Below are 27,923 nucleotides of genomic sequence, written 5' to 3'. Positions count from 1 at the left end.
ACCCACAGGCCCCTGCTGCCCCAGCCCTGAGTTCTACCCCTTCCTGCCCCCCAGCCCTGCTGGTGTCCCTGGGTCTCGACCCACAGTCCCTTGCTATCCCAGGGTCCAGCTTCCCCCAGATCTGCTGGAGCCCCGAAGTCCCATCCCGCAGCAGATAACAGATTCATGGATTCCCAGTCCAGAAGGGATCATCTAGTCTGAACCCCTGTAGCGCACAGGCCAGAGACCTGCCCCCAAATAATTCCTAGAGCTGACCGATGGCGCACTCAGAAATCCAGAGACTCAAACCCATTTCTGGGGGTATGCACTTCATGCTTGTCCTATCGATTGCCAGCAGAGTCGGGGCTAGGGGGCCCTGACACCTCACCTACCTTTTGTCTTTCTGGTGCCGTTTCACAAAGATCATGTCCCCTTTACTAGGGCTGGTGGGTTTGTTTTCCGTAAGAAACCCAACCCCCCCAAACCAGAGCTCAGAGCAGGCTCACAATAACAGACTAGAGTGGGCAGCCCAGTGCATGGGAACGATCCTAACAAACCAATGTGCCCCCCAGCATTCACCAGCAACCCTACAATAATAAGCCAGCATTTGTGCACTGTGGGGGGTGTGGGTGTGGAGGGGGGAGTTGTCCTTAAAGTAACAGATTCCAGTTACATGGCTGTCGGGGCTCTACCAAAGTCAGGGCCATGAAAAACGTGTCACAGAAATCTGGTCTCCCTCCATGAAATCTGGTCTTCTGTGGGCTTTTACCCTATACTATACAGATTTCATGGAGGGAGACCAGCATTTCTCAAACTGGGGGTCCTGACCCAAAAGAGATTTGTGTGTGTGGGGGGGGGTGTTGCAAGGTTGTTTTAGGGGGGCCACGCTATTGCCACCCTTACTTTTGGATGGCAACACCATACCTGCCATCCTTACTTCTGCACTGCTGTGGGTGGCAACTCTGCCTTCTGAGCTGGGCTCCTGGCCAGCAGCCACCGCTCTCCGGCCACCCAGCTCTGAAGGCAGCAGGACCGCAAACTCCCCCCGCCCCCCGCGCACACACACACAATATCCTTGCAGACCCTCCCCTCCCCCAACTCCTTTCCGGGTCAGGACCCCTGCAATTACAACACCCTGACATGTCAGAATTAAATATCTGAAAGCTTGAAATTTACGATTTTTTAAAATCCTATGACTGTGAAATTGACCAAAATGGACTGTGAATGGGGTAGGGCCCTAGCTGTAAAGGAGCTGCAGGCAGCCAATGAGGGATCGCTCAAGAGCTGCCCTGGATCAGAGCTGTCCCCTTGTCTGGCTACCGGGGCAGAATGGGCTTTCCCCTGCGTTGGGGCTTGGTGGCTCCCGTCCTCAGTGTCCCCCTCTGAGCACGGCCGCTGGCTGGAGGAGCTGCTGGGGTTGGCCGGGGGGCGGTGGTCTGACAGATGCTGGGTTTGCAGAGAAGGGAAATCTTAGACGGCTCCTGTCAGCAAAGCGGTGATGTCCACCTTGGATTTATGGCCGAAAGGGCACCGGGTGGGCTCAGCTGGGCCCTGGAGGGGGTGGGGTCTCTGCGCTCTGGGCTCTGCTGTGCCACTTAACTCTTGTGCGGTGTCACCTTAAGTGCCTGTTAACAAAGGCTGAATTGCAGTGTAAACCTTGTTAGCCCCACGTGGCCTGCCTGTTCAATGGACTCCATGTCCCTGGGACAGCTGCCTGGGAGCCAGGCTGATGTGCGGTCCAACTGGCTTGTGGGGGCTTACAGCAGGGATGGAATGGGCCCGATGCAGTGTGTGCTTTGCTTTAATTGTATTTACTCGCAGCTATTCATTATTAGTAATAAGTTACTCAGCACAGAACCTCGCACTTTGCAGCCATGGCCTGTTGACATACACAGGTCTCATTTCGTCCATCACCAAAATGCAGCCAACTCTGGGGTGCAACGCGGTGGCTCTTTAACCACGCACAGCAACACAACTTGACAGGTAGGCAGTGCAGAGGAATTTGGTATCCGGTGAAGGCCGGAGAGGTAGATGGCATGTGATGACCCAGGATGCCATTGGGCCAGCACACCAGAATTACCCACAAACCCTTGGGGAAAATGCCACAAAAGATGCCATGAAGGGAGCAATGCGGTTGGCTTTTCGTGGTACACAAACGATGCTTAACGCGTCTCCAGCGCCTGGCACCTTCCACACAGTACGTAACATGTCCTCCGAACACCTCAGGGAAATAGGCAAGTGCATATTGTCCCCATGCTCCAGGGAGATCGGTATGAGCGTCGGGGGTGCCTGTATCTGGACACTAGGAGCTTTCCGGTAGGAATCGTGGGGGCCACCTGACTAGTTTGAAGATGGAGTTTATTAAGAGGATTTATGACGGGGGTGGCCTGTGATGGCCGGGGACTGACAGATGCCTTTTTGACCCAAAGGAAAGTCTTTTTTTTTTAACTTGGGGGGGGGGGGGGGTTGACCAAAAAATTCTAAATGAAATTCTTTGAATTTTTTAGAAAAATGATTCATTTTGGTTGGGGGAAAACATCACTATTTCCATTCTCCACACACACCCCTTCTTTTCCAGAAGGAGAAAAAGGAGAGAGCCCCCATAAGGAGAAAAAGGAGAGAGTCCCCAGGGAAACAAAACCTTTTAAAAAGTTATTTATTTTAAAAAATTGTTTAGAAATTTTTCATCGATGTACAAAATCATGGGAAATTTCAAACAAGATTTCCTTTGGGGGTTTGGGTTGGTTTTGCAAAATATACTTTTCCCCCCAGCCACTTCCAATCCACAGTTGCATCAGACAGCACACGTACATTTAGGAGGGATATAATCAGGTCAGGAGGAAAGTTCCTCTCTGGATAAGAAAATGGAAATGGCCCACCTTGATTTTCATACACATTGTGAGGAGAGTGGTCACTTTGGATAAGCTATTACCAGCAGGAGAGTGAGTTTGTGTGTGTGGTTTTTGGAGGGGGGTGGGGGAGTGAGAAAACCTGGATTTGTGCTGGAAATGGCCCACCTTGATTATCATACACATTTTAAAGAGAGTGGTCACTTTGGATGGGCTATTACCAGCAGGAGAGTGAGTTTGTGTGTGGGGGGGCGGAGGGTGAGAAAACCTGGATTTGTGCTGGAAATGGCCCAACTTGATGATCACTTTAGATAAGCTATTACCAGCAGGAGAGTGGGGTGGGAGGAGGTATTGTTTCATGGTCTCTGTGTATATAATGTCTTCTGCAGTTTCCACAGTATGCATCCAATGAAGTGAGCTGTAGCTCACGAAAGCTCATGCTCAAATAAATTGGTTAGTCTCTAAGGTGCCACAAGTCCTCCTTTTCTTTTTGCGAATACAGACTAACACGGCTGTTACTCTGAAACATCTTTGGATAAGTTCTCCCATAACTGCCACCTTCCTCAGAAGTGGCTGGTGCCGGTCACTGTCAGAGACAGGCTGGGGCGAGATAGACCCTGGTTCTGATCCATTTGATGTGCCTGGAACCCTACAGCAAGGGATTGAAGCTGGGAGTTTCTGGCTCCCAGCACTGTCCTCTGTCCTCTCTGCTTAGGGTCTGTGTCAAACTTGTTCTTTCTTTAAAGGCTTCAAAGCAGCCCTACGACGACAACCCCGCACTCGTGACTAATCCCACAGGAGCAAACCAGTGCCTGGGTCTGAACAGGGAAAGGCTGCAATGTTATTCACAGCGCCGCTGATGCACCCCAGTCCTGACCTGCAGCCCCCTGCTACTCCAGCGGTGGGGAGGGGAAGCCCGGGCTCGCCCCTGCTGTGACAGGGTCCTGGGGAGAGCCCTGGCATAGGAGGAGGAGGGGGCCCTGCAGTGTGGGGTCTCCAGTGTCAGTTGCTGGTGTGTGGGGCTGGGAAAGGCAGCGGGGTGGGCTGGGGGTGTTAACCCCAGGTGCTTTGTTTGCGGTAGTCTGTGCAGGGGAAAGGATGCGGGGAACTCCCAGGGGGAGGCAGGGGAGGGGAGCCCAAGCCCAGCCATTGTCAGGGGCCCCAGCCGGCCTGTTTGCTCTCTAAATACTCCAGCAGCTTCTCGTTCAATTAACAGCAGGAAGGGGGAGGAGGAGGCGACTTAACCCTTCCCCTGCTGGACAGGGTCAGGGAGGTGGTGGATGGGAGCCTTGGTGGAGAACCCCAAGGGTGTGCGGGAGGCAGCTGTCAGCCAGCCGCGGAGCTGGGCCTTGGGCCTCCCGGGGGTGGGGGGGTTGTTCCCCGCTTCCAGCAAGAATGGGAGATGTCGTCAGAGCCCTGGGGGAGGGGACAAGACCCTGGACTCTTGGGAACAGGGGGATGAGGGAGGGGGACACAGCCCCGGGGATGGGGGGCCAGTGGGATCTCTCCAAAATGGGATTGGCACAGTCTAATCTGGGCATGGGCTCAGCTGAGCTTGGGTAGGATGCCCCCCACGGGCTGCCGGGAGGCTGCCCTCTGCTACACGTCACCTGCTGCTCCGTGTGAGGTGCATGGGGCTCAGTGCCGTATGGGGAGCGGGGGGCAGTAAAGGGAATAGATACCAGACAGTGCACCCAAGACCCACCCCACTTCCGGGGTTTCACCCAGTGTCTCACAGGCTTGATCTCCGTCTCTCATTACTTCAGCCTGGAGAGAGCCAGCGAAATGCCTTGCCCTGCCTGGGGAATCAGCAGGGCACTTGTCTCATCCCACCAGCAAGCTGCCCAATTGGGTGCACGCCCTGACGCCCATCACGTATACGATTCAGAGATATTAAGGCCAGAAGAGACCATTGTGACCATCAAGTCTGAACCTCTGTAGAACAGAGGCCAGAGACCTGCCCTGAAATAATCCCTAGAGCAGAGCTTTTAGACAAACATCCCATCTTGAGTTAAAAATGATCACCAGGACCCTTGGCAAATCATTCCAGTGGCTAATTCTCTTCACTTCAGATTTGCACCTTAATTCCGTCTGAATTTGTCTTGCTTCAATTTTCAGCCATTGGATGGGTTTAGACCTTCTTCTGCTAGAGAGAAGAGCCCGTAATTAAATATTTGTTCCCCCTGTCAGTACATATAGACTGTGATCGGGTCACCCCTTAACGGTCTCTTTGTTAAGCTAAATAGACTGAGCTCCTAGAGTCTCTCATTTTGAGGCATCTTTTCCAATCCTTTAATCGTTCTCGTGGCTCTTCTCTGAACCCTCTGCAATTTGTCAGCATCCTTCTGGAATTGTGGGCACCGGAACTGGATGCAGGATTCCAGCAATGGTTGTACCAGTGCCAGTTACAGGGTGAAATAACCTCTCGGCGCCTACTCGAAAGTCCCTTTTGGCCTTGGGCAGCACACCGGGAGCCCATGTTCAACTGGTTGCTTACCAGGACCCCTAAGTCCTTTTTGGGTCTCTGCTTCCCAGAATAGAGTCCCCCAGCCAGTCACTTTCTTCCTAGATCTATGGCCGTACATTTGGCTCTATTGAAATGCATCTTGTTGGCTTGTGCCCAGTTTACAAAGCCATCCAGAGCGCTCTTTCCGTGACCTGGCCTCTTCATTATGTCCCACTGCCCCACTCTTTGTGTCACCTGAAGACATTGCCCTAGATGAGTTTTCCTCCAGGTCATTGATAAAAATGTTAAATAGTGCTAGGGTGACCAGATGTCCTGATTTTATAGGGACAGTCCTGATATTCGGGGCTTTTTCTAATATAGGTGCCTATTACACCCCACCCCCGTCCCGATTTTTCACACGTGTTGTCTGGTCACCCTAAATAGCGTAGGGCCAAGGACCGATCCCTGCAGGACCCTGCTGGAGATGCGGGTTGGGCCGTGGGAGCAGGAGAGGGGAAGGCTGGCAGACGGGCCTGGCGAGGAGATGACGTGGGTGGATCATGCCTCAGTGATCTGCAGAGGGCGGAGCACAGGCTGTCGAGGGGCATGCCAGGGCTCTGATCCCGGCTCTGACGGGATGTCTGTGTACACCCAGGTCCTGCTAAGCTGGCAGTTCTCAACCTTCTGCCCAGCGTGACCCAATGTTTCAAACGAGGAAAGTTTTGGGACCTTCCTCCTTCCTTGCCATGAAGAAGGGCTGGAAGTGGATCCCCCCTCGGAACAGCTTATTCCCTCTCCCCCCCTGAATGAGAACCCATTTCCAAACACTCAGCCCCAAGCCCCTGTACCCTGGTAGTCTCTGCTCCCTTCTGCATCGCCAGCTCTCTGAAAGCCCGAGAGAGCATTGTCCAGTGATCAGAGCACAGGACTTCTGGGTCCTATTCCTGGCTTGCCTACTGATTTGCTGTGCCATTGTCTGCCGGTGAGCTTCCCCCTGGGGGTACCAGGGAGCACAGGGCCACAAGGGGCGGGCGGGAGGAGCTGAGGAAGAGGGAAGGCTCCCAGATTCCCTCTCCGCTCCTGCACTGTGCCAGGACAGCAGCAAGGCAGCCAAACACATTGGGGCTTGCAGCTTGTTCCCACTGGCCACCTGGCTAGGGCTGGGCCAGCAGCAGCTGTGAAGGGAGCCTGGAACCCGGCCGTGGCTGGGACAGTCACGGCCTGCACCCAGCTGGGCCCGTGCCAATCCCATTCTTAGTTCATTTCATCTTGCTCTTAACACTATTGCCCAGCCCTCCCTCGCCACTGAGCTGCCCACCTCATGTGCTGATTGCACCTCTCGGGGAGGGTAGGCACCTCCGCCTCCCACAGAAACGCCAGCGCTGAGCGCAGCCAGCCCAGCGGCCCGAGCTGCCGGGGCGGAGGTGGCAGGTTGTTCCCGATCCTTAGTGCATTAAGATAGCAAAGCCCTGCCATCCCATCCCCTCTTGTAAACCAAGCAGGGTCCAGGCTGGGAGGGGAGCCTGAGCCTCAGCAAAGCTTGGGGGAGCTGTGTGGGTGACCCAGGGCGATGTCTGGGTCACAACCATCCCAGCCGCTGTTGCGGATTCCACCCTGGCTGCTCTTCGCTCCGGTTCAGCTCCGGCCCGGATTTCCCCGCCCTGTGGCAGAGGCTGCTGGACGTATTGTCCTCCAGCTGAGCGTGCAGCTGAGGTCCAGCCACCTGTGGTCATCAAAGCGCCCAGGGCAGGTTTCCCTCAGAACAGAGGTTTTAATTCTGGTCTCCTGGCTGCGTTCCAGCTCAGACAGCTGCATTTTTATTTAAACTCCCGCCGCCCTTCCAGCTGGATACAGGGGCTGTTCGCTGTCACAGTGCCGCTACCCGCCACCCCAGAAGTGGCCGCTTTTCACTGGTGGCTGAAGGCAGGACCCCCAGCTTAGCTTGCCAGGGGTGCGATGAGGTTTAATGAGCAATTACTGTTGGTAAAGCGCTTTGAGAGCCTGGGACAGGAAGCCACAGAGAAACACCGTGAGAGGACCTTCCCTCTTATCCCGTGGCAGCTTACTTTGCGTAAGAGCCTTTGGTGAGGGACCTTGTCACAGGCTTTCTGAAAATCTAAGTACACTGCATCCACTGGATCCCCCTTGTCCACATGCTTGTTCTAGTAGATTGGTGAGGCATGATTTCCCTTTACTAAAACCATGTTGACTCTTCCTCAACGAATTATGTTCACCTCTGTGTCTGACAATATTGTTCTTTATTATAGTTTCAACCAGTTTGCCCGGTACTGAAGTCAGGCTTACACCTCTGGAGCCCTTTTTAAAAATTGGCGTCACATTAGCAACCCTCCAGTCATTGGGTAAGAAGCTGATTTAAATGATCGGTTACAAACTACAGTTAGTAGTTCTGCAATTTCACATTTGAGTTCCCTCAGAACTCTGGGGTGATACCATCTGTCCTGGGGACTTATTGCTGTTTAATTTATCAATTTGTCCCAAAACCTCCTCTAAAGACACCTCAGTCTGGGACAGCTCCTCAGATCTGTCACCTAAGAAGAATGGCTCAGGTCTGGGAATCTCCCTCACATCCTCAGCTGTGAAGACAGAGTGGGAGGACTGGCCAGGGAGATGCGGGGAAGTGGGCAGGACTGGCTGGTGGCCACATGGGCCTGGAAGATGCTGTTCCAGGTAGGACATTGCACCACCACTTGGTTCATTTCTGAGCTGTGGGCCAGTCACCTGCACTAGCTCCTGGCTCCCCTCTTCACAGTCTGATCCTGAGCAGGGGCAGCAGGGGTCCTGCTCTCCATACCACCCATGGCAGGGTGTCCCGGGAGAAGAGTTCTTGGAGGCCTGGAACATCTCTGGGCCTGGCTCAGGGGCTGGGGGTCACTGGTAGCGTTTCAGCTCCGGCCGCTAGCACCTGGAACTTGCTGCAGCGCCCCGTGGGGCTCAGCCCCGGGAACCACACTGAGCCTCGCAGTAGCTGTTGGGCTCAGCAGAGGGGTCAGGGACCGAACGGGCTGGCCAGGCTGCACTCCCAACCACAGGGCAGGGTGGCAGACGACAGTAGCGGGGCGCTTTGCCCAGTGCACCCTTCAGCACCCTCTGGGAGCGGTGGGCTGCTCTGACGGATCATAATTCTACCTGCCCCTTTGCAGAGGAGGGCGGCATCAGGTGACTGGCCCCAAGCCAGCCAGTGGCCAAACTGGGAATAGGAGACAAGTCTGGGCCCCAGCACAGTGCTTTAGCCACTAGGCCAAACTCCATGGTCTGGACAGCTGCCTCCGCATCACCCTTGTGCCCCCACCAGGCTGACGGGCCAGAGGCAGGGTGCTGTCACTCTCTCGCTGGGACGTGAGGCGCCGTCTGGCTCTGTCCTGAATCAGTGCCGGGCTCGCGGCGTTCGCAGTGGGGGACTGAATGCAAGGCCCCAACTGGCGGCCTCGCGGATGACAGGTGGTGCCGGGATCAGGGCAGGGTGCCGGATTAGCCCATCTGCTCTCTCATGCTCAGCGGCTTCATCAAGGCAGATCAAACCCCAGGATTAATTCATTTCTCTCGGCCCCTCTCCCTCTCTAACAGAGATTAAACCAGAAACAGATGTTCCCTCCCATCTTTCAGAGAGGTGCTGCCATTCTTCCCAGCATGTGAGATACTCCCTGTGTGGGGAGTGGAGCCTAGTGGTCAGAGCAGGGGGCTGGGAGTCAGGATTCCTGGGATCTGGCTCTAGGAGGGGAATGTGGTCTCTAGAGGCCAGAGAAGGGACTGGGAGTCAGGATTCCTGGGTTCTGTTCCTGGCTCTGGGAGGGGGAGTAGCCTGGAGATCAGACATGGGGCTGTTGTGTCAGGACTCCTGGGTTCTCTTGCTGCCTTTCAGAGGGGCGTGGGGGTTAGCGGGAGGGGGAGACCTGATAGTAAAGGCTCCTGGTTCTGACCACGGTGGCCTTTGGCATGTTCTTTAATCTCTCTGTTGCAGTTTGCCCACCCGTGAAAGGGGGCTGCGTGTCTGGGAGCGCGGTGAGCGACTTGGATGGAAGGGGTATAGAAATGAAGGAACAGCATTAGGACTAATAAGTAGCACCACACACCCGGGGGGCTGCCCTGGTGGGTTTGACCGGGGAGCCGCAAGGGGAAGGAGTCTGTTTGGTGTTGAAGCTGTAGGTAGGGCAAAAATCCCACGAGGGGATTGCAGGACACTTGGGACCCCGGTCGGGACTCTCACCCTCTCCCTGACCCAGCCTCTAACCCCAGGCCCTGAAGCGAGGCCTGCTCTGAATGGGGAGAAGAAAGAGCCAAAGGATCTGGGGTCTCTGACCCTCCAGCCATGAGTGAAGGCCAAGGTGTCTGATGTCGCCAGAGACGGGACCCAGTGGGACGTCTAGTTTGGGAAACAGAACTAGGCCCTGGGGCGCACCGGGAACGACTGCTCCCCCTGAGCGCCCCAGCCATGGCCCCGCACGGTCACCGGCCCGGCGGATGGGCCTGAGAAGCTGAAGCTAGCTCACCTCGAACTAACAGTGAGGCTGATTCACCGCTGGAACGACTCACCTGGGGACCCGTCGCGTGGCGTCTTGACATCCAGATGGCGTGTGTCTTCCTAAAACATCCGCTCCAGCGAGGCCACAAGCCACTGGGCTGGAAGCAGGAATCCCTGGGCGGGGTCTCTAGCCCATCCAGGAGGCCAGACAAGATGATCTCCTGACCTGCTGGGTTGAGCCTCTCTGACTCTGCGGCTGATCTCCGTCCATGCCCAGGAGGAGCTCACCAGCCGCCACCGGGCATGCTGTCTCTGTCGGTGCCCCGAGCCGCAGACCGAACTGGCTGGACTCATGGAGACCCCTAATGTATCATCCCAGCTGCGGGAGGAAGATCAGAGGAAGTGCAGTGCCTGGGGAGATCGTCCCTACAGGGCAAGAGTCTAACGATGGCTTCTTTAAAAGAGGCCAGTAGGCGGGTCCATCCGGGCAGCAGCCCGGGGTCTCTGCCTCCACTCACCCCCAGGGGCAGGGCTGGAAGGGAGAGGCCGCGAGCTCCAGCTCTTCAGCCTCCGGGGTGAGCAATACCGGCTGGAACTCGAGCCGAGAAATCGGCACAGGTGCTTTGACCCGGATCCGGGCGATTTCCGTCTCTTCCCAGGGAGAAATGCTCCATTCTGTGGGCCCCGTCCAGCCAGGTCAGTCTCCACCTGGGACAGTGCCACCCCTGGGGCGCTGAGGGACTCTGCCGGATGTGCTAGGCAGGGGGTCAAACACCTGGATCCCAGAGCAGATGGAGGGGCCAGCTGATGGCCAGTGCATGGATTCCCCAGCTGCGAGGGCCTGGGACATGGCTTTGGGAGGCGCCTCTCCTGACCCCTGCACGGAGATCAAACCGCCTTGCCGCACGGGAAGGAGATGGGTTCACACCTCAGACCTGTTTGGTTACAGCAGTTACCTTTGATTACAGAATCCTCGTCAGTCTGATGGCCGATAGAAAGGGCAGGGGAGAGGGTGCGGGCCCCGTTCATATAGACAGGGGAGGGGCAGGGGGGTCATCTGGTTCCAAGCCAGCCCAATGTTCGGCGGGGGGGATTCAGGACTGGGGTTCCAGCCCGGCTCGTTACAGAGACAGCTCAGCACAGCGGTGACTTGTGGCCCGTATCAGACGTGGATTGGGACGAAGTGGGCAGAGATGGGGGGGTCTTGCCTGCGGGGGGCTAGAGGTTGGCATTCAGGGCTGTGTGGTGGGCGCATGACTATGAGCGACGGGCATGCGCCCAGAGGGCACTTGGCACCCAGAAGGCAATGAAAGAGGCTGCAAATTGATTACATGATCCAACCTAAGGAAGCAAAGATCTGGGGTGGGAGGGCGGTTCTGTGCACTGACCCCCCTGTTCTAGCAGCACCCCAGACAGCTCCCCTGCGTGCTGAACCAGGCAGGGATCCTGGCATGGACCCAGGGCTGAGCGCGGGGAGCCGGGCAGGGGAAGGGCGTCCCTGGAGTGATGGGGGAAGGAGACAGTGTCATGGCTGCTTCCACAAAGCGAGGAGCTCAGGAGCTGTCCCTGGGCCAGTCCGTGCTGGGGAGGGGGCAGCAAAGGGCTAGCAGCCTGGGGACAGTGCAGGGACTCTCCTGGCTCAGCCTGGCCCCGGGCGGGACGCTCCTGTTGCTTGGGCTGGACTCTTCCACCCGGAGCAGGGGAAGTGCCCCGGCCCTTGGGGGCGTCAGCCTGTGACTGGGCTAACGGGGATCCCGCTGGCTTGAGAACACACAGCTCCAGCTTTCTGCTTGGCTGCCCGGCCCTTCCTGGGAGCGGGGAGAGCCCACAGCACCTGCCAGAGGATGGGCGCAGGCTTGCCTTGCAGTGTGGGCCAGGTCCCTCCCCACCCCAGACAGAAGCTGTCAGCTTCATCCTTTTCCTCAAAGGATTCCCACCCCGCAACTCTTGGGACAGTCAGGGAGACAGGACGGACCCCAGCGGGGCCCCAGGGACCATGGGTTGGGGGCGGAGACAAGGCAGACCCCGGCGGGGCCCCAGGGACCACAGGGGAGACGGGATGCACCCCAGCGAGGCCCCAGGGATGACAGAGAAGATGGCGCAGACCCCAGCGGGGCCTCAGGGATGGTGCGGGAGATGGGACGGATGCCTGCAGGGCCCCTGAGGCAACAGGGGATACGGGACGGACCCCAGCGGGGACATGAGAATGTCGGAGACAGGATGGAACCCGGTGGGGCCTCAATAGGGTGACCAGATGTCCCAATTTTATAGGGACAGTCCCGATTTTTGGGTCTTTTTCTGATATAGGCTCCTATTACCCCCTACCCTCTGTACCGATTTTTCACACTTGCTGTCTGGTCACCCAAGGCCCCAGGGATGACAGAGGAGACAGGATGGACCCCAGCGGGACCCCAGCAGGCCCCCAGGGACAAGGGAGGGGGAGGGATAGCTCAGTGGTTTGAGCATTGGCCTGCTAAACCCAGGGTTGTGAGTTCAATCCTTGAGGGGGCCATTTAGGGATGTGGAGCAAAAATTGGGGATTGGTCCTGCTTTGAGCAGGGGTGGGACTAGATGACCTCCTGAGGTCCCTTCCAACCCTGGTATTCTATGATTCTATGACGGACCCCAGCGGGGCCCCAGGGATGACGGGGGAGACGGGACGGACCCCAGCAGGGAAACAGGACAGATCCTTTCAGGGCTGCAGAGCAGGAGGAGGGATGGCCGCTGTGGTTCTGGAGTGCGAGGTCAATGAGGGAATGGGACAGGAGGTAGCAGGTTTCCATCTGGCCCCATGGCAGGCCTGAAGGAAGCTCCAAACCTTGGCTGCATCCCAGCGGCTGGTTCTCCCACCCCCACCCCTTGCCAATGTGGGGCCAGCGGAGCTGGGCTGGGCAGACCGGGAGAGGCAGCCCGGGGGGCGCTGGCATTGTAGCTGCTTGGTGTGGTGTGCACCTGCAGTGGTGGGAACCAGCTGACCCCCGAGGGTCCCAGCCCCTGTGAACAGGGCACTGCCATTTGCCCAGGCCGTGAATCACGGCTTGTGGCCTGGCAAGGCTGTGCCCAAGGCTCGGTGCCGTTCGCCTGCCCACTGCTCCGGGGGTGAACTGGGCTCGGTGCCCGCGACCGGCTTCCCGGCTCCCTGTCCCTCCCCGTTGGCGTCCCTCTGGCTGTGTGTGCACTGAGCCGGGCTCCCCGGCGGGTTAGCCGGGCGGTTACCATGGCAGGCAGCAGAAGAGGAGAATGCTGGGCGGTGCTGGGAGACGGGCTGGGAGTGGGGGTCAAAGCAGGGAAGGACAGCGGGGAGGTGGAACCCCGGAGAGCTGGCTTCAATGTCCTGCTCTGCTACAGACTGCCTGGGTGACCTCAGGCAAGTCCCTGCACCAATCCCAGCCTGTCGAAGGGGAGATAATCCTTCCTTGCTGCTGCCCTGTCTGCCTCATCCACGGGCAGGGACCATTTCCCACTAGGTGTCTGTACAGCGCCTGGCACAGGGGGGTCCTGATCTCTGCTGGGGCTTCTCGGTGCTACCATGCCACACCGAATACCGATCGTCTGGATCGCTAGGCCCGCCAGCTTTCGTTGGGGCAGGGCCCGCGGGAGCAGGCCCAGCAGTCAGCAGCGGGTAAGTGGCGTGGTTGAAGGTGCCGGATCAAGGCAGTTTATCACCTTCCTCTTTCAAGTCACTGTTCAGGGCCTCAGCCACCTAACCGCCTACAAACAAGGGACTCTCCCGCTGCCGGGGACAGCAGAACTGGAGCCGTGAGAGATGAGCCCCGCCCAAACTGCCGGGATCTGACCCTTCTCCCACCGCCCCGTGTCCAGGCGGCCTGTGTAGCAGTGCTTCGGAGAGCTGATTTATTTGTCATGCTCGTGTCACTCCGTTCTCACGAGCCCACTGCACCTGGCTCCGAGGGACGTGAGAGATGCGTCTGCTAACAGGGAGGCTGAGGGATGGCGACTCACACAATCATTGATTCGTTGTATTATAAGACTTCAGCTGAGGTCAGGGCCCTGTTGTGCCGGGTACTTAGGGTTACCAAACGTGTCCAGTTTTCGACCGGAGCACCCAACTCTCCTGAGTCCCAGCCCATTTGCCCTACCCACTGGACCACGCTGCCTGCAGCTACTTGAAAACACTAGGCTCACAGTCTCCCTATAAAGCATCTGGCTTTGGGGGGTCAAGCAGCCTCTCCCTAGCCCCTCGTCTGTTGTGCAGCGTCTTGAACTGTGAGTTTGTTGAGCCAGGACCGTACCAATCTCTGGGTGTGGACAGCGCCCCGCACTGTGCCTGCTGGTGAGATTCAGAAAATCACGGCCGCACTGCAGGACCGCCGAGGACGAAGCCCGTTGGGAAGCTGAGGAAGGGATAATGGAGTCCAGCCGTGGCAGCCCGTGGTGTGTCTGGCTGTGATCCAGTCACTGGGCTAGGACGGCTAGTGCCCCGGGCCCGGGTGGGTCTGGGAAGGGAGAGAAGGCGGCTTGTTCCTTGCAAACTCCGCGGCAGCTGTCTGGAGCTGCTGCACTGTGCAGAGCACAGGGGTAAGTCCCCCGGGAGATGGGGCAGTGCGCAGAGGGTAAGTGTGGCGGTCAAAGGTGCCGGATCAAGGCAATTTATCACCCGCCGTTCTCAACGGGGAGCTCGCTGGCCCTGCGCGCTTCAGACAGGAATGAGTTAATCCTGCCAGCGCCTCCCGGAGGCCGCCAGGAGTGTCCCCATTGCACAGCTAGGCCCAGGGAGGCAGGCAGAGTGGGGATGCCAGGAGATCAGCGGGGCCCACCGGTCCTGGGCTCTTCGGAGCCGGGAGCCCTGCAGCCTGGCCAGTAGCCTGGGGCGAGTTCAAGTCCAGCGTGAGCTGGTGTATTTCCGTGGGCCCGGGAGCCCCCGACTCCTCGGTGTGTGCGGCTCTCTCCATCCCACACACAGCCCCTCTCTCGGTTATAATTTATGTCCCCAGGCAATTACCCGCTGTGCACTCCCATTTCCTGCCCCAGCTGCCGAACGCTCGGGCTGGCTTTCATTTTAATAAGGGATGGTTGCCCTCCAAATTGACATTGATTCATTGGGGCTGATTCGGGCCGGACGCTTTACGACCCGACCCGGGGCTGGGAACGGAAGGGCGGAGCGGCTGGTGCTAATCCTTCCCCGGCCCTGCACTTTAGGATTCAGCTGATGAGCTGGAGAGAGGGGGCTGGTGCGGGTGGGGGAGGGGCAGGGCTGTCTGGACCCCGCTCCCAGAGAAACAGGGTTTGTGTGCGGGGGTGAGATTCACATCAGCAATGCCCGATGTGTGCACTTGGGTCAGTGGGGGACGAGGTGGGGGATTGTGCCCCAGCCCCTCCAGGCCTGACCTTTTGTATTCTTTTGTAAAGTGAGGCGGTAACTCCTAGTGGTGCAGAGCTCACAGGGCAACGCACACACACAAACGCACACCCAGCCGTGCACACAGCCGGGCACGAAACCAACACACGTGTGCACAGCCGGGCACGCACAAGCAGGCCTGCGCACAGCCACAAACACACGTGCGCACGGCTGGGCACGCACAAGCAGGCCTGCGCACAGACACAAACACACGTGCACACGGCCGGGCACGCACAAGCAGGCCGGTGCACAGACACCAACACACGTGTACACAGCCGGGCACGCACAAGCAGGCCTGCACACAGACACCAACACACATGCACACAGCCGGGCACGCACAAGCAGGCCTGCGCACAGACACAAACACACGTGCACACGGCCGGGCACGCACAAGCAGGCCGGTGCACAGCCACAAACACACGTGCGCACGGCCAGGCACGCACAAGCAGGCCTGCACACAGCCACAAACACACGTGCACACAGCCGGGCACACACAAGCAGGCCGGCGCACAGCCACAAACACACATGCGCACGGCCGGGCACGCACAAGCAGGCCGGCACACAGACACAGACACACGTGCACACAGCCGGGCACGCACAAGCAGGCCTGCACACAGACACAAACACACGTGCACACAGCCGGGCACGCACAAGCAGGCCTGCACACAGACACAGACACACGTGCACACAGCCGGGCACGCACAAGCAGGCCTGCACACAGACACAAACACACGTGCACACAGCCGGGCACGCACAAGCAGGCCTGCACACAGACACAAACACACGTGCACACAGCCGGGCACGCACAAGCAGGCCGGCGCACAGCCACAAACACACATGCGCACGGCCGGGCACGCACAAGCAGGCCGGCACACAGACACAGACACACGTGCGCACGGCCGGGCACGCACAAGCAGGCCGGCACACAGACACAGACACACGTGCGCACGGCCGGGCACGCACAAGCAGGCCTGCGCACAGACACAGACACACGTGCGCACAGCCAGGCACACACAAGCAGGCCTGCACACAGCCACAAACACACGTGCACACAGCCGGGCACGCACAAGCAGGCCTGCGCACAGACACAAACACACGTGCACATGGCCGGGCACGCACAAGCAGGCCGGTGCACAGCCACAAACACACGTGCGCACGGCCGGGCACGCACAAGCAGGCCGGCACACAGACACAGACACACGTGCGCACGGCCGGGCACGCACAAGCAGGCCTGCGCACAGACACAGACACACGTGCGCACAGCCAGGCACACACAAGCAGGCCTGCACACAGACACAGACACACGTGCACACAGCCGGGCACACACAAGCAGGCCGGCACACAGATACAGACACACGTGCACACAGCCGGGCACACACAAGCAGGCCGGCACACAGACACAGACACACGTGCGCACGGCCGGGCACGGACAAGCAGGCTGGCGCACAGCCACAAACACACGTGCACACAGCCGGGCACGCACAAGCAGGCCGGCGCACAGCCACAAACACACGTGCGCACGGCTGGGCACGCACAAGCAGGCCGGCACACAGACACAGACACACGTGCACACAGCCGGGCACGCACAAGCAGGCCTGCACACAGCCACAAACACACGTGCACACAGCCGGGCACGCACAAGCAGGCCGGCGCACAGCCACAAACACACGTGCGCACGGCCGGGCACGCACAAGCAGGCCGGCACACAGACACAGACACACGTGCGCACGGCCGGGCACGCACAAGCAGGCCGGCACACAGACACAGACACACGTGCGCACGGCCGGGCACGCACAAGCAAGCCTGCGCACAGACACAGACACACGTGCGCACAGCCAGGCACACACAAGCAGGCCTGCACACAGCCACAAACACACGTGCACACAGCCAGGCACACACAAGCAGGCCTGCACACAGCCACAAACACACGTGCACACGGCCGGGCACTCACAAGCAGGCCGGTGCACAGCCACAAACACACGTGCGCACGGCCGGGCACGCACAAGCAGGCCGGCACACAGACACAGACACACGTGCGCACAGCCAGGCACACACAAGCAGGCCTGCACACAGACACAGACACACGTGCACACAGCCGGGCACACACAAGCAGGCCGGCACACAGACACAGACACACGTGCACACAGCCGGGCACACACAAGCAGGCCGGCACACAGACACAGACACACGTGCGCACGGCCGGGCACGCACAAGCAGGCTGGCGCATAGCCACAAACACACGTGCACACAGCCGGGCACGCACAAGCAGGCCGGCGCACAGCCACAAACACACGTGCGCACGGCCGGGCACGCACAAGCAGGCCGGCACACAGACACAGACACATGTGCACACAGCCGGGCACGCACAAGCAGGCCTGCACACAGCCACAAACACACGTGCACACAGCCGGGCACGCACAAGCAGGCCGGCACACAGACACAGACACACGTGCGCACGGCCGGGCACGCACAAGCAGGCCTGCGCACAGACACAGACACACGTGCACACAGCCAGGCACACACAAGCAGGCCTGCACACAGCCACAAACACACGTGCACACAGCCGGGCACGCACAAGCAGGCCTGCGCACAGACACAAACACACGTGCACACGGCCGGGCACGCACAAGCAGGCCGGTGCACAGCCACAAACACACGTGCGCACGGCCAGGCACGCACAAGCAGGCCTGCACACAGCCACAAACACACGTGCACACAGCCGGGCACACACAAGCAGGCCTGCACACAGCCACAAACACACGTGCACACAGCCGGGCACGCACAAGCAGGCCTGCACACAGCCACAAACACACGTGCACACAGCCGGGCACACACAAGCAGGCCTGCACACAGCCACAAACACACGTGCACACAGCCGGGCACGCACAAGCAGGCCTGCACACAGACACAGACACACGTGCACACAGCCGGCACGCACAAGCAGGCCGGCACACAGACACAAACACACGTGCGCACGGCCGGGCACACACAAGCAGGCGCGTGGGCAGACAGGTGTATGCTGTGACTCAGGTCGGGCTGACCTTTGTCAAGAGCCACTGGAGGCCGATGTGCCAGGAACCATGGCCACTCCCCGCACCGTTGCGGGTGACACTGTGCAGCCCAGCTCCCACGCTTGCTCCACCGCACCTGATCTGACACCCCCAGCAGCGGTCCAGGCGGCGTCCTTCAATGCCCAGCCCTCCTGCCCCATAGCTCAGCAGGGCAGCCTGGCCGTAGCCGTCACGAAGAGGTCAAAAGTCCCCCACCCCTTCCCTCCCCCCATTGAGTGACACACAAGCGTCAGGCCCTGGATCAGGCAGGAAATGTGGCGGCTTGTTCATCTGGCGTATGGAAGGCACGATGGCCCGGGCTGTCAGTGGCACGTGTTCAGTGCCGGGTGCCCTTCCCGCCCCTGGTACCCCCCCCTCCCCGTCTGAATGCCAGGGCCACAGTCAGGGCTGCACTGAGCCCCTGGCAACCAAGAGGAGACTTCAACCAGGCAGCCTCCTCCACCGAGGGTTAGCCCCTCTCAGCCCAGCAGCTGCCCTACCAGGGAGCCCTCCAGTCGTGCTCTGCGACAGGGCAGCAAACATGCTGCTGCCCAGGTGCTAAGCAGCCCCGACCTGCCATGGCACACAGCAGAGGGTGAGAGGCCAGGGCCCGGGCTGGGTTCTGTTCCCAGCTCTCAGCTCTCCTTGTGACCTTGAGCAAGTTGTGTTTGAGGCAGGGATGGTCTGGCAGTATGTGTCCATGCAGCACCCAGCACAATCGGGCCTTGATCTCAGCTGGGGACTCTTGGTGCCCCTTGAACACCAATAATTAATCACAGCAACTCGTGAGCGGGGAACGCAGCGCCGCGGGTCTGCAGAGACGGGGGGGTTGGATCTGTCCGTGTTTTCCAAGCCCAGGGTCCAGGGCACGTGGTGGGAGTGAGCCAGCAGTGCAGATCCTGGCTTTCCAGGCTGTTGACACTGGGCCAAGCACAGCTGTGGTCAGGTCTCTATTGACATGGACGAGCGTGCTGGAATTGCTTTCGGTTTTAACACGTTTTATTTAACCTGATTTACAGACTTGGCTTGGACACGTTTTCAGGACAGCGCATTTATTGATTCACAAACTAAACCCAAATCATCGGGGAGCGAGTGGCGGTCACCAGTTCAGTGACGCTGCTGCCCAGGGTTGGGACCCTTTCAGCCCTCACAAGCTAAGCAGGGCTGGGTTAGGTCAGGGCTTAGACGGGAGACATCCGAAGACAACCTGCATTGGGGTGGGTAGCAATACTGGGGAATTAGGCTGTGCAGCAGCGAGCAGTGTGGGTGACTTGGGCCAGGTCTACACTCAAAAGCCGACCCAGCTGCGTTGCCCGAGGGGTCATTGCCGCTTGGAGAGGTGGATCAACTCCCGCCCTGGGAGAACCCCTAAGGTGCCGGGAGCAGGGTCACGACTCAGTAGGGGGTGATCTCTCTTCCCCATTGTGGGGCTGGAAAGGCAGTGGTTCTTGGAGGAGAAGTGAAAGAGGCTTTGTGACTCAGAGAGTGGCCTTGTGTCTCTCTAACTTCCCCCTGCGGTTTCTTTTGGGCACAGTGTCCTTGGGTGCCATGGTGGATTGCTGTGTGCTGTGGGGTGCTGGTGGAAGGAGATGGCTAGCGACAGCTAACGGGTTCCGTTCCAGTTGCCTTGCACACGCTGCTTTGGCCTCTCTGCCTTCCTGCAAAGGAGGAAAATGCCACTTTTTTGCAGCCCCTGAATCCTTGGGGTCGTAGGACCCAAGTGCATCGAGCTTGTTGGACTCAGCCTAGCCTCGTCATCCCCTGGTACAATTCGATTCACTGTGTCTGCCTGGGAGATGCACGGGGCGTGAATAGCAGGGACCCTGGGAGCTGTGCGGGGTGGGTTGGCATAGCTGTCAAGCAAGGATGGAGGGGCCTGCTGGGCCCTGCTTGCGCTTTCCCTGACTTTACCCAAGCTTGTTACCCTGCCGCTCACAAAGGCAGAAATTCCCTCCTTGTTAAGAAATGCTAATAACATCTGTGCTTATCCAAGCAGCCCCGGCTCCCAGACTCCCAAGGTGGGGAGATTAACTAGAGGAAGGAACCGTGTGCATTTGTCTTTTGGTGGCATAAAGCCAGCTTGCAGAGCTATGAGGGCATTGGGCAGCTATTGTTATGGGCATTTTCGGATCTCAGCATTTCCCCCAGCCTCTCGGCCAGCCAGCCCCAGGGGGATAAGCCCATCCCACAGGTGCCGTTCCCAGCCCTGTCTGCGGGTCAGGAATGTTGCTGAACCCAGGTGGGTGATGCTGCGGGAGGAGCGGTGCCCCCTTCCTTCCCTTGTTTTGTTTGAGCCTGGCTTTCGTGTGTGTTTTCCTGTTTATCTAAAGGGCTGGCCCCTTCCGCACCCAAATTGCTGGTGATCCTGGGAGGATTAAGGAGCTCTGAGCTGCTGAAAAAGCTCCTTTTCGTCCCTCGCCAGGCAGCAAAGAAGCAAATCCCGTTTCCCCCTGTAATGCCAAGAGGACGGCAAGAGACTCTGCACTTCCTGTCCCAAATGGCTGCAGCACCGTCAGCTGCTCAACAGCCGCCGCGCCCCACCCCAGAGGTGGATGCATCACGACAGCGCTCCCTGTGCACGCCAAGCCCCTGGCCATGGACAAGGCTGTGTAAATGCTGGATCGCTACCAGAGCTGCCCTCCCAGGGGTGGGTCCGCAGCTGACCAGAGCCCCTGTCCAGGCCTTGGCTCGTGGCGGGGGAACTGCACGTGGGGGGCGACCCGCAGGGCGCTGTGCGGGGCCTCCTCAGACCAGACCTTTCCCCGAGCCTGGGGGGTTGCCTTGGGGATTCCTTCCCCTGCCTCCTTGGAGGGCCAGGGCTTAGGGGAGAGGGAGCAGGCAGGAGGGGCGGGGGGATGGGGAAGCAGCACAGAACAGGCCTGTCAAGCTTGGAGGAGCCAGCGGGTCAAAGAGGTTAACCTGAACAAATCCCCTCATTGACTTCCTGTCGTCTTCAGCCATGAACTAATAGCAGGAGGCTGGGGGTGGGGGTGGCGGAGCGGGGCTGAGAGGGAAGGGGCTGCGGGGAGGAGGGGAGGGCTGCGCGGGACCCCCCACTGAGCAGCCCTTGCCAGGGGTCCTTCCTCGGATGCAGAGACAGAGCCGTGGGGTGGGGGATGGGGAGACCCAGGGGCTGTACCAGAAGAGGCCTGGGGAGCGAACCCTGCACGTTCTGGGGAGGGGACACTGCCGGGCCAGGGCCCCGGTCCTGCCCCCAGTCACCAGCTAAGGGCCTGATCCCTGTGCCACCGGGGTCAGCGGAATGGCTCTCGTTGATTTCAGGGCCCAACCCCTACTGGCTCCTCTGGATTTACACCTGTGTGACCGAGGGCAGAACCTGGGCCATATGGTTTGAATTCAGCGTCTCCTCCCCTGGCGGCTGCCTCTGGATTTATGGAAAAGGGAGAGGATTTCAAACCCTTCCAACTTACCGCCACCATCCATGCCCTCCCCAAGGGTTTGCATTTCCTCTGGTGCGCTGGTTTCACCTTGGTTTCTCGTCACTTTCATGGCCTGTGTGCCTTAGCTTGGAGAGAAGGGAGATGGATAGAAAGGGGTAGGAGGTTTAGAAAGGGGCTAGGACAGCTGCCTTCTGGGAACCACAACAGACCCGACCTCCGTGTTGGCCAGATTCGGGAGCATCCTGTGACAGGAATTTAGGAATTGCCAGGCCCCATCAGCCCAGGGGCTCATCCTGCCTCTGGTGGCCAGCACCAGCTCGTTCGGAGGAAGGGACAAGATACCCCCTTCCCCCCCACAGCAAAGAATAACTCATCCATCAGGAAGTTTCTGTCTGTCCCCCTTCAGAAGAGGGTCATTCCCTGAAGTAGAAGGAGGTCAGATCATTTCCAAAGCTCTGAGTTATTTTTCATCCTTATGATTTTGACTCTGGATAGTCTTGTTATTCGTATCCTTTTCTGGATCCTGCTCAGCTCTCGGGCCTCAGCAATATCTTGTGGTAGTGAGTTCCTCTGGCTATTTGTGTCTTGTGTGGAAAAAATAATTCCTTCCATCTGTTTTAAATTTGCTTCATTCCCAGCTTATACTTCCTTTTCACTGAGCATCCCCTGGTCCCTGCGTTCTGAGGCTGGGTGAAGAGCAGCATCCCTTCTCCTTTTGTTGCCCATTCGCTACTTTCTATCCTTCTGTCCTGCCCCTCTTTCTCACCTCCTCTCTAAAGTAACAGATCCCAGTCTTTCCAGTCCCTCTTCAGAAGCATTCCTATGCCTTTAATCACGTGACACGAAAATTGAGGGAGGGGTAAATATTGAAGAGGGCAGGTCATTGATTCAGAAATATCTGGATCACTGGGTAAACTGGGTGCAAGCAACCAGTATGTATTTTAATACAGCAAAAATTGGAAAATTACCCATCTAGGAACCAAGGATGCAGGCCACACTTACAGAATGGGGGACTATGTCCTGGGAAGCCAGGAGTCTGGGGGTCGGGGTGGATAATCAGCTGAACATGCACTCCCAGTGTGACGCTGTGGCCAAAGGGGTTACTGTGATCCTTGGACGCCTAAACGGTCAAATCTCAAGGAGGAGCAGAGAGATTGTTTTACCTCTGTGCTTGGCACTGGTGCGGCCGCTGCTGGGATCCTGTGGAATACCAGCTCTGGGGCCCACAATTCCAGAAGTGTGTTGATAAATGGTAGCGGGTTCAGGGAGGAGCCGTGAGAATGAGGAAGGAATTCGAAAACCTGCCTTAGAGTGAGAGACTCCAGGAGCTCAATCTCTTTAGCTGAACAAAGAGAAGGCGAAGGGGTGACTTGATCCCAGTTGATAAGCACCTACTTGGGGAACAATAAAGGGTTCTTCAGTCCAGCAGAGGAAGGTCTAACACGATCCAATGGCTGGACGTTGAAGCTAGACAAATTCAGACTGGAAATAAGATGTAAATTTTTAACCATGGGAGTAATTAACCAGTGGTACAATCTATCAAGGGTCGAGGTGGGTTCTCCATCCCTGGCAATTTTTAAATCAATATTGGATGTTTTTCTGAAAGCTCTGCTCCAGGAATTATTGGGGGGCAGGTCTCTGGCCTGTGTGTTACCAGGAGGTCAGACTAGATGATCACAATCACAGAATCATAGAATATCAGGGTTGGAAGGGACCTCAGGAGATCATCTCGTCCAACCCCCTGCTCAAAGCAGGACCAACCCCAACTAAATCATCCCTTCTGGCCTTGCAATCTATTAATCATTCTCAGCATCTGTCTCTGAACCCCCTCGAATTCTACTGTATCCTGTTACGAGATGGGGTGACGGGAATAGATCACAGTATCCCCATTAAACCACTACCACGTTCCACCCCAGAACTGGGCGAAGGGAGTCTGCTGAGTGCTTTGTGCTGCAGGGGGCTAGAGAAACACCAGCGATGACGCTGACAGCTTTGCATGGGGATGGGGATTGCTCGTAGTGGGGAGGGGTGGCGAGCGGAGGTTCCTGGCTGACAGACAAATGCCGTTAGTAAAAGTCTGCTGGGAATTTCTGTCACTCGTCCAAAGCACATTAGCGGCTGCCGGGACTTAAGCTGATGACATGGGAGGGAAAATTGGGCTTCTAGGGGCAGATGAGAGAGGATTTGGGTCACACCTGCTGGGCTGGGGTGGAGAGGTCAGAGGATGCCGGCTGCGGGGAAGTTTGTGTCTTCCAGTGGACAGGGTGTCAGATCAGCAGCAGAGTGATACACGGGGACCGGGACTAAACTCATGCCTGGGTTTGGAGGCCAGCCAGCCCAGTTCTGAGCCTTGCAGCAGCCTCTCTGGGATTCCTCTTTCCATCCTCCCCCCAGCACCTTCCCCAGCCAAGGCAGAAATGCCCTGGCTCCCGGGGAGAGGGGCTGCGAGGGCAAAGCGGTGCGTGGCCCTGCAGATACTTCAGCAGGGAGCTGCTGCTGGTTTGGGGAAGGGAAAAGGAAGAAGTGAGGGGGGAGGGAGCAGTGCCGGGGGGGGGGACTTTTGAAGGGAAAAGAGGGGCCGAATGCTGATGAAGGAGGGAAGAGTGGAGAATGAGAGGAGTGGGGGATGGTGGAAGGACCCCCCCCAGTGTAGGTGTTGGGGGAAGGGCAGCCTTGTGGCTGAGGCACTACCCTGGGACACAGGACGCCAGATTCCCTTCCTTCCTCTGCCACAGGCTGCTTGTCTGACCTTGGGCAAGTCATTGAATCAGTCCGTGCCTCAGTTTCTCTGTCTGGAAGATGCGGGTGTGGATCCTGCCCGGCTTCACAGGGTGGTGGAGAGGGTAAATTCCTCAATGAGGAGGGTTGAGGGAGAAGCATGGAAAAGCCAGTATGGGAAATAACAAGCAGAAGGCTGGCGGATTTACTAGCCTCAGCTCCAGGCAGCCTGAGCTGGACGCCAAGTGGAAGGCTGAGAGCAGCGTAGGGGGTGAGTGGGGGAAGGGCACGGGGCGCAGGGCCAACGCCATGGGCCCAAGGCCAAGGGGCAGAGCAAACAGTCCCTCACCTTTCCCAAAGCTGGGTTAATGTTTGAAACGCAGCCCGAGTGGGACAGTCTGGGGCTGGGGTTTAATGACCTGCCGGATCAGCCGCATTATCAGCGCTTATTAAACCTGCTGCCCTATAAAATGATGTTAAATATTAAGCATGGATGAAAGGTTGTGTTTGGATGGGGAGGGGGCGGCAGAAAGGTCACCCTGACTGGGAAACTGCAAAGGGCTATGGGGAGGGGAGCTGCTATGTGGGGGCTCTTCTCTGTAGGGGGCTGACCACGCGCTCCCCTCTACAGCAGGTCCCGGACCCCCGGGCGGAGCTTGGGATGCTGCATCACCCCGGTCTGGCTCCCTGTCCAGGGAGATGTTATGGATCGCGGGGCCCTGGAGGCAGAGGTGGGATGGCCGGCTCCTCTGGTACCATGGAGCCATAGCCTGCAGGCTGGCTCCTGCCTTTGGCAAAAGGCAATGGATCGCGCTGCAGAAAGCTTCCCGGCCACCCCAGCCCCGGAACCGCTCGCTGACGCCAGCGGGATGCTTCAGCAAAGCTCTAACGGGGGGTCCCTAAAACCACGAAGTGCCAGATTCAGTGGGGGCGGGTGCTGTTTAGAGCAGGCTGCCAGGTGCCCACCCAAGGTAGCCTGGCACCCAGGCGGGTAGCAGTGCCCTTCAGAGAGGGACACGTAGATTTGCAAGCAGCTCCGTTTAATTCAGCCAGCACTAATAAAAAGCAACTCCTTAACCATTAACTTATTAACGGCTGGATCAGGCCCCGCGGCCATTCCCCAGCCAGTGAGGCGAGCTGGATTCTGACACTTGGCAGGTTTATGCGAAGCCAGCATGCAAGGTCACAGGATACATCCGCCCTGGCCCACGCTTAGCGCTGGCTCCGGCTGGCAGGTGCCCCGGGGGAGTGATGGCGCTGCAGACCAAAGCCCTGTGCTTATCCCTGGGCCGCAGCCGCCTGACACACATTCCCAGTGGGCCTCAGTCCAGCCCTCAGGGCCAGAGCTTGGCCTCTCGGCCACTGGGGCCAGTGGTGCTTGGGGTGAGGATCCTTGCCCAGTGGGAATTGGCTGAGATCCACCAACTCATGTCACCTGCCAGATGGGAGAGGCCGGTCAGCCAGCGCTGACTGAGCACCAGTGACCTCCAGGTGACCTGCCCGGACCCAGCCCCTGTCGAATCCCCCCAGCAGCTGCATGGAGCCCTCAGTCTGTGCTCTCTGGTTGCCAGGAGGGGCCTGCCCCCCATTGCACAGGGCAGGAGTCCTGCAAGCCCACTGTGCTTGGACCAGTGGCTCCCTAGACCGGGGCAGGACCGGGATAGGAGTCTCTGCTTCTGGATGTCACCTTGTGTCAGGAGAGCCACTCACAGCTGGTGGGAGCCTGGGGCTCATGTACCCCAACCCTTAGGGAAGGGATAATATACCCCGTGGTTGGGGCCCAGGCTGGGCCCCAGGAGACCTGGGTTCAATCCCCTGTCCTGTTGTGTGACCCTGGGCAAGCCCCATCTCTTCCTGCACTTTGTCTATTTTGATTGGGAGCTCCTCAGTGAGACTGTCTCTCCCCCTGTATTCATACAGTGCTCCGCCCTGGATCTCGGTTGGGACTTCTCCTTGCCCCTCTTTCAAAACCGACCAGTTAGCCAGCAGAACTCACTGCCGAGACCAGTGAGGCCGAGAACTGGGGAAGATTCAAAGAGGCCTTGGGACATCTGAAATATCTGGGCTGTCAGAAATACCAGAGTTAGAAGAGTTTCAGAGTAACAGCCGTGTTAGTCTGTATTCGCAAAAAGAAAAGGAGGACTTGTGGCACCTTAGAGACTAACCAATTTATTTGAGCATGAGCTTTCGTGAGCTACAGCTCACTTCCTCAGATGCATATCGTGGAAACTGCAGCAGGCTTTATATATACACAGAGAATATGAAACAATACCTCCTCCCACCCCACTGTCCTGCTGGTAATAGCTTATCTAAAGTGATCATCAGGTGGGCCATTTCCAGCACAAATCCAGGTTTTCTCACCCTCCACCCCCCCACACAAATTCACTCTCCTGCTGGTGATAGCCCATCCAAAGTGACAACTCTTTACACAATGTGCATGACAATCAAGTTGGGCTATTTCCTGCACAAATCCAGGTTTTCTCACATCCCCCCCACCCCCATACACACACAAACTCACTATCCTGCTGGTAATAGCTCATCCAAACTGACCACTCTTCAAGTTTAAATCCAAGTTAAACCAGAACATCTGGGGGGGGGGGGAGGGAAAAACAAGAGGAAACAGGCTACCTTGCATAATGACTTAGCCACTCCCAGTCTCTATTTAAGCCTAAATTAATAGTATCCAATTTGCAAATGAATTCCAATTCAGCAGTTTCTCGCTGGAGTCTGGATTTGAAGTTTTTTTGTTTTAAGATAGCGACCTTCATGTCTGTGATCGCGTGACCAGAGAGATTGAAGTGTTCTCCGACTGGTTTATGAATGTTATAATTCTTGACATCTGATTTGTGTCCATTTATTCTTTTACGTAGAGACTGTCCAGTTTGACCAATGTACATGGCAGAGGGGCATTGCTGGCACATGATGGCATATATCACATTGGTGGATGTGCAGGTGAACGAGCCTCTGATAGTGTGGCTGATGTTATTAGGCCCTGTGATGGTGTCCCCTGAATAGATATGTGGGCACAATTGGCAATGGGCTTTGTTGCAAGGATAAGTTCCTGGGTTAGTGGTTCTGTTGTGTGGTATGTGGTTGTTGGTGAGTATTTGCTTCAGGTTGTGGGGCTGTCTGTAGGCAAGGACTGGCCTGTCTCCCAAGATTTGTGAGAGTGCTGGGTCATCCTTTAGGATACGTTGTAGATCCTTAATAATGCGTTGGAGGGGTTTTAGTTGGGGGCTGAAGGTGACGGCTAGTGGCGTTCTGTTATTTTCTTTGTTAGGCCTGTCCTGTAGTAGGTAACTTCTGGGAACTCTTCTGGCTCTATCAATCTGTTTCTTTACTTCTGCAGGTGGGTATTGTAGTTGTAAGAACACTTGATAGAGATCTTGTAGGTGTTTGTCTCTGTCTGAGGGGTTGGAGCAAATGCAGTTGTATCGCAGAGCTTGGCTGTAGACGATGGATCGTGTGGTGTGGTCAGGGTGAAAGCTGGAGGCATGTAGGTAGGAATAGCGGTCAGTAGGTTTCCGGTATAGGGTGGTGTTTATGTGACCATTGTTTATTAGCACTGTAGTGTCCAGGAAGTGGATCTCTTGTGTGGACTGGACCAGGCTGAGGTTGGTGGTGGGATGGAAATTGTTGAA

General features: G+C 57.7%; 1 protein-coding gene and 1 long non-coding RNA gene across 3 annotated transcripts in view; one reads left to right on the top strand and one right to left on the bottom strand.

Annotated features, from left to right (window-relative positions):
* Positions 1-27,923, top strand: part of ARID3C (AT-rich interaction domain 3C) — a 142,320-nt gene that overhangs the window by 20,564 nt on the left and 93,833 nt on the right. The gene's annotated exons all lie outside the window — the stretch shown is intronic.
* On the bottom strand, positions 19,352-22,789 carry LOC140912001 (uncharacterized). Its single transcript, XR_012159198.1, has 3 exons — positions 22,728-22,789; positions 21,595-21,689; positions 19,352-19,821 (listed from the first exon to the last, which is right to left on the bottom strand). It is a non-coding gene; the product is annotated as an uncharacterized lncRNA (long non-coding RNA).

The sequence above is a fragment of the Lepidochelys kempii genome, chromosome 5 (assembly GCF_965140265.1).
Source record: "Lepidochelys kempii isolate rLepKem1 chromosome 5, rLepKem1.hap2, whole genome shotgun sequence".
In the NCBI taxonomy this organism is placed as follows: domain Eukaryota; kingdom Metazoa; phylum Chordata; order Testudines; family Cheloniidae; genus Lepidochelys; species Lepidochelys kempii.
Note: the sequence above shows the minus strand (reverse complement) of the source record. Positions and strands in the feature narration are given on the sequence as shown.